A 9,760-nucleotide genomic window follows, 5' to 3' on the forward strand; every position below is an offset into this window, starting at 1 on the left:
ATTAAACAAGTCAAGGCTCCAAAAGTCATCCATTTTATACTCCTCTATTTAACTCAATGGGAATAGCCCTGGATTTTCCGATGTATGTTTTAAAACAAAAAAGGGAAGAATGTTAATCTATCAGAGTTAGCTGTTTATTTCTGGTAAGGTCCAGTTCACTATAAATATAGCTTATGTTACTTTTTATGAACTACAGCCTTCTGTAAAATACGGCACTGCAGGTCATTATGATTGGGGGTTAAGGAGAGGGGATTGAGCTGAAGGAATATTTTGCTTGCTGAAATGCTTTTGGGTTATAAAAAGCAGCTGTGTCTGCTTATTTATTGCATTACTTTTGCTTTCTTTTGTTACTGCAGGTAGAAAAGAGCAATGACCAAGAACTCCCCTGAAAATCCTCTCATCTGGCTGGATTTCTCATCACATTAGTCCTCTCCTATCATATTTTTTCACTCCATGGCCTTTAACTTTGACTTGAAGATACAGCTATTTACTCTGATATTATTAATAATAAGAAAAAATAACAAAAATAGTTTTTCCTAATTCAACCTCTATTACAAGTGATTAATCTTTAATAAAAACTCTACTGGTCAGTATGTGTTATTAGCCCTAGTTGAAGAAATGGAGACAGCTTAAATACTTTGCCCATGCCCACACTGCGGATGCATATGTTAGGGTTAGAAAGAAGGCTTATTGCATGTTCCTTCTCCTTAATGCAGATGTAGCTACAAAGACATCATGTTTTCTCAGCTAACATTTGAGTGTTATGATAAAGAACAGAGTCTGTGAAATCAGTCAAGAGTGAGTTCAGCTAGTGATTCTTCAATAGGTGAACTTCTGTAAATTTGTTTTTCTATCTGTAAAATAAGGACAGTAGTACCTACTTCATAATAGGACTGTAAAAATTAATGGAATAATTCCTGTAAAACATAGTGAGTATGCAATACATTTCTGTAAACATTATGATTATAATTATTATTTTAAAAATTATTATAATCTCATGTTATTCTATTAAAAGAACACATTAGACTTTTGCAAATGTCTTTGGGCTGATAACTGTTCGGCAGTACATAGATCAATCATGAGATATTATCACTTACCTGTCTGCTACAATGGGGTCAGTAGCAAAGCAGAGTCTGAAAGTTTATGATCCACATGAAGTGGTTCTGTTATTTGCCCCTCACAGAGATTTTAGAAAATTGTGTTTGAATGTGTCTGTGTTGCCCCATTAATACTCTTAGTTTGAATACCTGGTCCCTAACTTAGAGCCTGCCATTAATTTTGAACAGATTTAATCATTTATAGAAATTTAAATAATATTAGTCGACTCATTCTGCGCTGTTCAAGAATTGCTCCAAAGGGGCCTACTCTTTGCCAAAGTCTAACAATTTTCTTTCTTTCTTTTTTTTTTCCAATTTATTTATTTTCAGAAAAACAGTATTCATTATTTTTTCACCACACCCAGTGCTCCATGCAAGCCGTGCCCTCTATAATACCCACCACCTGGTACCCCAACCTCCCACCCCACCGCCACTTCAAACCCTTCAGACTGTTTTTCAGAGTCCATAGTCTCTCATGGTTCACCTCCCCTTCCAATTTACCCAAATTCCCTACTCCTCTCTAACGCCCCTTGTCCTCCATGCTATTTGTTATGCTCCACAAATAAGTGAAACCATATGATAATTGACTCTCTCTGCTTGACTTATTTCACTCAGCATAATCTCTTCCCGTCCCGTCCATGTTGCTACAAAAGTTGGGTATTCATCCTTTCTGATGGAGGCATAATACTCCATAGTGTATATGGACCACATCTTCCTTATCCATTCATCCGTTGAAGGGCATCTTGGTTCTTTCCATAGTTTGGCGACTGTGGCCATTGCTGCTATAAACATTGGGGTACAGATGGCCCTTCTTTTTACGACATCTGTATCTTTGGGGTAAATACCCAGGAGTGCAATTGCAGGGTCATAGGGAAGCTCTATTTTTAATTTCTTGAGGAATCTCCACACTGTTCTCCAAAGAGGCTGCACCAACTTGCATTCCCTCCACCCCCAAACTACTAGAACTCATACAGCAATTCAGCAACGTGGCAGGATACAAAGTCAATGTGCAGAAATCAGTGGCTTTCTTATACACTAACAACGAAAATACAGAAAGGGAAATTAGAGAATCGATTCCATTTACTATAGCACCAAGAACCATAAGATACCTTGGAATAAACCTAACTAAAGAGGTAAAGGATCTGTACTTGAGGAATTATAGAATACTCATGAAAGAAATTGAAGAAGACACAAAAAGATGGAAGACCATTCCATGCTCTTGGATCGGAAGAATAAACATTGTTAAAATGTCTATACTGCCTAGAGCAATCTATACTTTTAATGCCATTCCGATCAAAATTCCACCGGCATTCTTCAAAGAGCTGGAGCAAATAATCCTAAAATTTGTATGGAATCAGAAGAGACCCCGAATCGCTAAGGAAATGTTGAAAAACAAAAATAAAGCTGGCGGCATCACCTTACCTGATTTCAAGCTTTATTACAAAGCTGTGATCACCAAGACAGCATGGTACTGGCATAAAAACAGACACATAGACCAGTGGAACAGAGTAGAGAGCCCAGATATGGATGCTCAACTCTATGGTCAATTAATCTTTGACAAAACAGGAAAAAATATACAGTGGAAAAAAGACAGTCTCTTCAATAAATGGTGCTGGGAAAACTGGACAGCTATATGTAGAAGAATGAAACTCGACCATTCTCTTCCACCGTACACAAAGATCAACTCAAAATGGATAAAAGACCTCAACGTGAGACAGGAATCCATCAGAATCTTAGAGGAGAACATAGGCAGTAACCTCTTTGATATCAGCCACAGCAACTTCTTTCAAGATACGTCTCCAAAGGCAAAGGAAACAAAAGCGAAAATAAACTTCTGGGACTTCATCAAAATCAAAAGCTTCTGCACAGCAAAGGAAACAGTCAAAGAAACAAAGAGGCAACCCACGGAATGGGAGAAGATATTTGCAAATGACAGTACAGACAAAAGGTTGATATCCAGGATCTATAATGAACTCCTCAAACTCAGCCCACACGAAACAGACAAACACATCAAAAAATGGGCAGAAGATATGAACAGACACTTCTCCAATCAAGACATACAAATGGCTATCAGACACATGAAAAAATGCTCATCATCATTAGCCCTCAGGGAGATTCAAATTTTCTTTCTTTTTTAGATTTTATTTATTTTTCAGAAAGAGAGAGAGAGAGCGAGTGCACAAGCAGGGGGAGCAGCAAGAAGAAACAGGCAGAGGGAGAAGCAGGATCCCTGCTGAGGAAGGAGCCTGACATGGGCTTAGATCCCAGGACCCTGGAGTCATGACCTGAGCTGAAGGCAGCCCCTTAACAGACCGAGTCAAGTCTAAAGTGAGGATATTAAAATGAATAAGTCACTTTCTCTTTCTCTTTAAGCAGTGCTTTTCATATTCTAATGGATATTTTAACTATCTAAAGAATTCTATTAAAATTCAAATTTTAACTCAGTTGATATGGGGTAGAATGTGAGATTCTGCATTTCTAACAAGCTGGCTGCTGCTGCTGTTGGTCTGTGAGCCATAGTTGGAGTTTTAAGATCTTAAGGAGCTCACAGTTGTGTTTTATAATCGGAGGTGAATGCTGATGCACGATGTTATGTAAAAGAATGCATGATCAATACCTGGTAGAATAGAGATAATTAGGAATGCATTATTGAAGCAGAATTTGGTTTTGAATGTCGAGTCATCTTTTACCAATCTAACCATGTAACTGGCAAATAATAATGCCCAATTTGTTTTTTGATGCATTGATAACAGTGTCTCTATTACTTCTGAGGAAATCTTGGTTTTGGGTGAATTAACGTTATAAATTTTTGTCCTCATAGGTGTTCCTGGCCTGCCTACCAGTGCCTGCAATCTTTCAATATATAATTCTTAAGTAGGGGACTAACTCCTAGGAATTCTACATTAAAATCTCACCCCATTGATCTGCCTTAGTATTTGTAAGTAGAGTAACTTTCCTCTGATTTTGATATGCTTTCTTTTTTTTTTTTAAAGATTTTATTTATTTATTTGAGAGCAAGAGAGAGAGAGCATGAGCAAGAGGAGGGGCAGATGGAGAGGGAGAAGAAGACTCCATGCTGAGTACAGAACCTGGGCTCTTTCCCAGGACCCTGAGATCATGACCTGAGCCAAATCAGACACTTAACCAACCCCAGACACCCCAAATTTTGATATACTTTCAATCCTGTATAACATTTCATCTGACTCTTGATGGTTAAAGTCCTAAGATAAATGTGAAACCAAAATTCTGAGAAATTTAGAGATGTGGCATGACAGGAGCAATAAATAATGACCGGAGCTGTTCAAAGATAATATAAGCTGGATGTATCAAGGGACATCATCACATTCATCTAGTATCTGAAGATGTTGCTGAGAGATTAAAATACCAGAAGGATAGGTATGAAGAGACCCACAGTACTGGCATCACATGGGTGGTTGTCAGATAGCAGAGCCTCAGGCACTATCCTAAATCTGTGAATCAGAATCAGCTTTCGACAAGACCTACGGATGATGCATTCGCACTTTGGTCTAAGAAGCACAAATCTACACTATAGCTACCACTGAGAGAGTCCATGATTCTGCTTCAGGTTTTAAATACCTTTTCCCAATACGGTATGTAGGTTTATAGCTAAATTTATCTACGTGGTAATGAGCCATGGAGATCAGAAACTGATTCTAGCTCTAAACTGGCCCCAAATACTCACAAGCCCAAACTATCTTAAGGAGATTGGATTAGTGGGTAGACAGTTTCTTAAGAATTCAGCATGCATGAGAATACACTGGAGGATTTGTTAAAATGCAGAATGTAAGATCTACCTCCAAAGTTTCTGATGTAGTAGGTCTAGTATGGAACCTGAGAATTTGCATTTCAATCAAGTGTCCAGGTAATGTTAATCCTCTTGATCCAGGGTCCACACTTTGAAAACCACTGCCATAAATGAAAAGTTGGTTATTCTGTTCATTTCAACCTATGTCAGACAAATCTTGTTCTAAATAAGAACAATGCATTTTTCATTTCTAAGGGAAGGACACTCTTCTGGAGCGAATCTGTGACAGGTTCAGATTCCTTCAGGGAATTGAAGAAGAGAGCAGTACTTCAGATCTGTCCTAAAGTGGAAAATTGTAGACTAAGACCATTAAGATTATGTTAGCATGGACCAAATGAGTCAGTAGGTTTTGTTTAGGCTTATTAATTATTGACCCATAAATCTTTGGTTTTCTACCTAAAACTATACCAGAAAACAAAGAAAAAATTATAAATTAAAAAGAATGGGGAGGGTATGTGCTTTGGTGAGTGCTGTGAGGTGTGTAAACCTGGCGATTCACAGATCTGTCCCCTGGGGATAAAAATATATGTTTATAAAAAATAAAAAAATTTTAAAAAAAGAACGCTTTTTATTAATGTTTTGACTTAGTCCAATAAGGCTACATGAAACTGTATGTACATAAACACTGTATCCTAATTGAAAATTTGGTTTTCAGTTGGATATGAGTTAATAATTTTGAAACTACTGTGGCACCTGGATGGCTCAGTAGGTTATTCATTTGATTCTTGATTTTGGCTCAGGTCGTGATCTTAGGGTCCTGAGATGGAGCCCGTGTTGGGCTCTGCACTCAGTGGGGAGTCTGCTCAAGATTCTCTCCTTCCTTGGGGCGCCTGGGTGTCTCAGTAGGTTAAAGCCACTGCCTTTGGCTCAGGTCATGATCCCAGGGTCCTGGGATTAAGTCCCACATTGGTTCTCTGCTCAGTGGGGAGCTTGCTTCCCCCTCTCTCTCTGCCTGCCTCTCTGCCTACTTGTGATCTCTGTCAAATAAATGAAAAAAATCTTAAAAAAAAAAAAAAGATTCTCTCCCTCCATTTCCCTCTGCTCCTCTACCCCACATGCTCTCTTTGTCAAATAAATAAATAAATAAATCTTTAAAAATGTTTTTTAAACTACTTTATATGTTTACTAGGGTTCATCAAATAAACTAACATGTTTTAGAAAATGAGAGTAATATTTCTGTTAGAGAAAGAAGTTACAAATAAGGAAGGAAGATTAGAATTGTATTGAATTGGAGTAGAAGATGCCAGTATGAACTAATTAAAAATATAAACATAGATGTGTCTATATGCATGTTTTATATACATATATACATATCTCCTAATTCTGTTTACTAAGAGAGTCTAGAATAAGTGAAACCTCAGGAGCAATGAGCACCCCTACTGCTCAGATATTGGTTTCTATAAACCATGATTTAATAAAAGGAATTGGGGCTCCTTGGAAAAGAGGTAGATTTCAGGGCCAGGGTATAAAAAATATAAGATGAACCTACAACATATTGTAGTTCCAAAAAATAAGGTTGTGCTTAAAAAAAAAAAAAAGAAAAAGAAAAAGACAGAAAGAAAAAAGAAAACATATCAAAGGGTACAGGAGCCAGGCTGGCATAGTCTGAGCAGGTAATATTCATACTACTACTACTAATAATGATATTAACCCAAATAATAAAATAATTCTTTGAGTTTATATGATATAAATGCATACATCTCATTCTAAATAAAAGCATACACACATACATTCATACGTAAGAGAAAAAGGATAACTCTTCCTTACAGAGAAATAATTTTTATTAATAAATGTAGAAAGACCGAGGGAAATAAAAAAAAAAATCATCACTGGAACATCACAGTAATAATTGTTGCAAACAAGATCCACCAATGATAGCTAAGATTAGTGGATAAATTTGGGTTGCATAGTTTCAAAGAAATCATCCAAAAAATTTATTAATTTTAAAGGATAATATAGTTACTTTATAGTGCAGAAACTCAGGAGACTCCACTTGATCAAGAGATCAAGGTTTAAAATTGCCAGTAATAAGAGATATTGACATCATGTCATGCCTTTGCTAAGATGCACTGTATAGGAGACATCACATCTGTGACATTATTCCCAAATATATGTAACCTGTATCTAATCATGAGAAACATATTAGACAAATCCAAATTGAAAGATAGTCTATAAAATAAGTGGCCTATACTTTTCAAATTCAAGGTCACTGAAGACAGTTAAACTAAAAACTCATCACAGTTTGGGGTGCTTAAGGAGACATGACAACTGAAGACAATGTGGGATCCTAGATTAGATCTTGGAATAGAATTAGCAAACAATAAATAAATAAAAGTGAAATCTGAATAAAGTCTGCAGTTCATCTAATAGTACTATGCTAATGTTATCTTGGTTTGGTAATTGTGGTATTATCATATAAGATGTTAACACTACAGGAAGCTGAATGAAGTGCATTCAGGAAGTCTCTGTACCCTACTATAAGTCTAAATGAACTCAAAATGAAAAGTTAAACACAATAAAAAATACAGAAAAAGTAGAAATGACCCACATTCTAGTTTCATTGCTAGAGGTAGCCATACCTTTCATTCAGGCCATGTCCTTATAGGTACTGTGATAACTTTTAATAATAAAGATTAATGAGTTAGTAAAAAAAATGGTGTCTGATTTTGAGCATCTTATAATTAGTTTAGGAAACATACCTATTGGAAGTTACTAGAGGATAATTATCAGGCAAAATTGCAAAACTTGTGCAGTGACAAAGATGGATTTAGTATAAACTAAATGTTTCATAAACTTGCTCATTTGATGTCTGGTCATTTGTCTGGTGGATTGTAACCATCAAAGGGACTTCTGCTAGATTCCCTTGGTAGCACTTTCTTGCTTTGCTCTCTCAGTGTACTGCCTCATAGCTTCCAATTGCCACTACCTCCTTCCTAGAATTATGTGAACTCATTTACTTGAAATCCGTCTGGGATACATGATGAAATGCTTATTAGCAATATTTTATGTACAGAAATTTCATTATATAAATTACTTAAATTAATTAAAATAGAGAAACCTAATGACTAATGTTCAAAATCTATTAACTAATTGAGAGAGACAAATGATTTCCCATGCCTTTCTACATGCTCTCCTTAATGCTGCTAGCAGTCAGTAACTTTGTTTATGAGAGTTTAATTTATCTTGAAAAAAAAAATGACCTTTTTATTTTTCAGTCTTAAGCAGAGCCCACTTTTGACTACCTTTTTCGATGTCTCCAAGTTTAAATGATTCAGATTTTGAAAACCTACCATCTGTTAACAAATAATGTTCTCACCATGAAGGCAGTGATTATGTTTGTTGCAATTTCACAAGACAAGAAACCAAGAAAAATATAAGAATAGAAATCAGAGAAGAGCAAATTCTAAAGGAAAGAAACTATATGAAATGAAAAAGCATGAACAAACCATCTTTGCTGCCAGGGGATTAAGGGTAAAAGAATGTGAAGCAAAACTATGGTTAGTTGAAGTTATAAGAGTGAAGAAGAGAGGGAGAATGTTACAAAGGTGAAAAGCTTTTATTTTCAGTGGGAATTACTGCTGCATTTCATTCAATATGACGTTAAATGTAAATCTTTTGAGGCTCTAGAAATAAGATTCTGGGCAAAGGTCTGACTGATCCTTAGTATTATAGACATAAAGATGATCCCTTCAGAACATAAGCAAAGAATTACAAAATACTATAGATGAAGGAAATTCGATAGACTGTATATATCTATCTATCTATTTATTTATTTATTTTTAAAGATTTTATTTATTTATTTGACACACAGAGATCACAAGGCAGAGAGGCAGAGAGAGAGAGGAGGAAGCAGGCTCCCTGCTGAGCAGAGAGCCCGATGCGGGACTCGATCCCAGGACCCTGGCATCATGACCTGAGCCGAAGGCAGCGGCTTAACCCACTGAGCCACCCAGGTGCCCTATATCTAACTATTTAGAGTCTATTAAGTAAAGCTTAAATACAATAATAATAATGTTAGCTTTTACTGGGATCAGGGTTTGTGTAAAGTGTTTTGGACGCCTTTTTCTCTTTTACTCTTGACACTGTCTCTACTACATTGGCGAGAAAACCAAATCTTTTGTATTGTCTTTATCACCATAAAGGCTTCTCAGCTGTGTTTCCCACAAAATAGGCCCAACTTAATCTTTCCCAGCATCCAACTTGTTTGTTTTTTTTCCTAAACGTGTTCAAGTTCAACTGGGCCCTTGAATTTGTAATTCCAACTTTGTTCATTCAGCAACAATAAATGTTTCTGGGTGTTTGCTCTGTGCAAAGCCCCAGGGATGGTGCAGTGAGAGAAGAAAGGAACCCAATTATTGTGGGACTTACAGTTTACTGTAGGGAACAAAAACAAACAAGCACATTTATAAAGTAAGGTCCAAAGATTATCATAGAATTGCTATGAAGACTATAAAATAAGGTGATGTGAAGCAAGTATTTGGGGGAGGAGTGCCTTTAGAAGCTGTGTGCACAGGAGACCACTTTGAAGAGATGGGTTTGGAACTGTCTCCTCAAGGAAGGAAAGAACCAGTTAGACAAATAATATAGGAAGAGTACTCCAAACAGAAAGACAGAATATGCAAAAATATTTAGTATAAATGAGGCTAGGGTGTCTGAAAGACAGACAGAAAGCCAGTGTGGCTAGAAGGTGGGAAAATGTAGAAGGAGTAATAAAATATTTAGTTGAAATAGTAGGCAGGGCCTTGAGACCATAGTAGATATTCGGGTTTTATTGTAAGAATAATGGAAAGTTCTTTATAGATTTTGGACACTAGTCCTTTATCTGATATGTCGTTTG

At 36.4% G+C, this 9,760-nt stretch overlaps 1 long non-coding RNA gene across 2 annotated transcripts in view; it reads left to right on the top strand.

The window, feature by feature from the left end:
• The window catches only part of LOC122889592, a 102,487-nt gene extending 93,723 nt beyond the window's left edge, over positions 1-8,764 (top strand). For both annotated transcript variants that reach the window (XR_006380947.1, XR_006380946.1), the window contains 2 exons: positions 3,919-4,035; positions 8,735-8,764. This is a non-coding gene — a long non-coding RNA (uncharacterized LOC122889592). The remainder of the gene's footprint in view (positions 1-3,918; positions 4,036-8,734) is intronic.
• Positions 8,765-9,760: the final 996 nt, after the last annotated feature.

This window comes from Neovison vison, chromosome 11, assembly GCF_020171115.1.
Source record: "Neovison vison isolate M4711 chromosome 11, ASM_NN_V1, whole genome shotgun sequence".
In the NCBI taxonomy this organism is placed as follows: Eukaryota; Metazoa; Chordata; class Mammalia; order Carnivora; family Mustelidae; genus Neogale; species Neogale vison.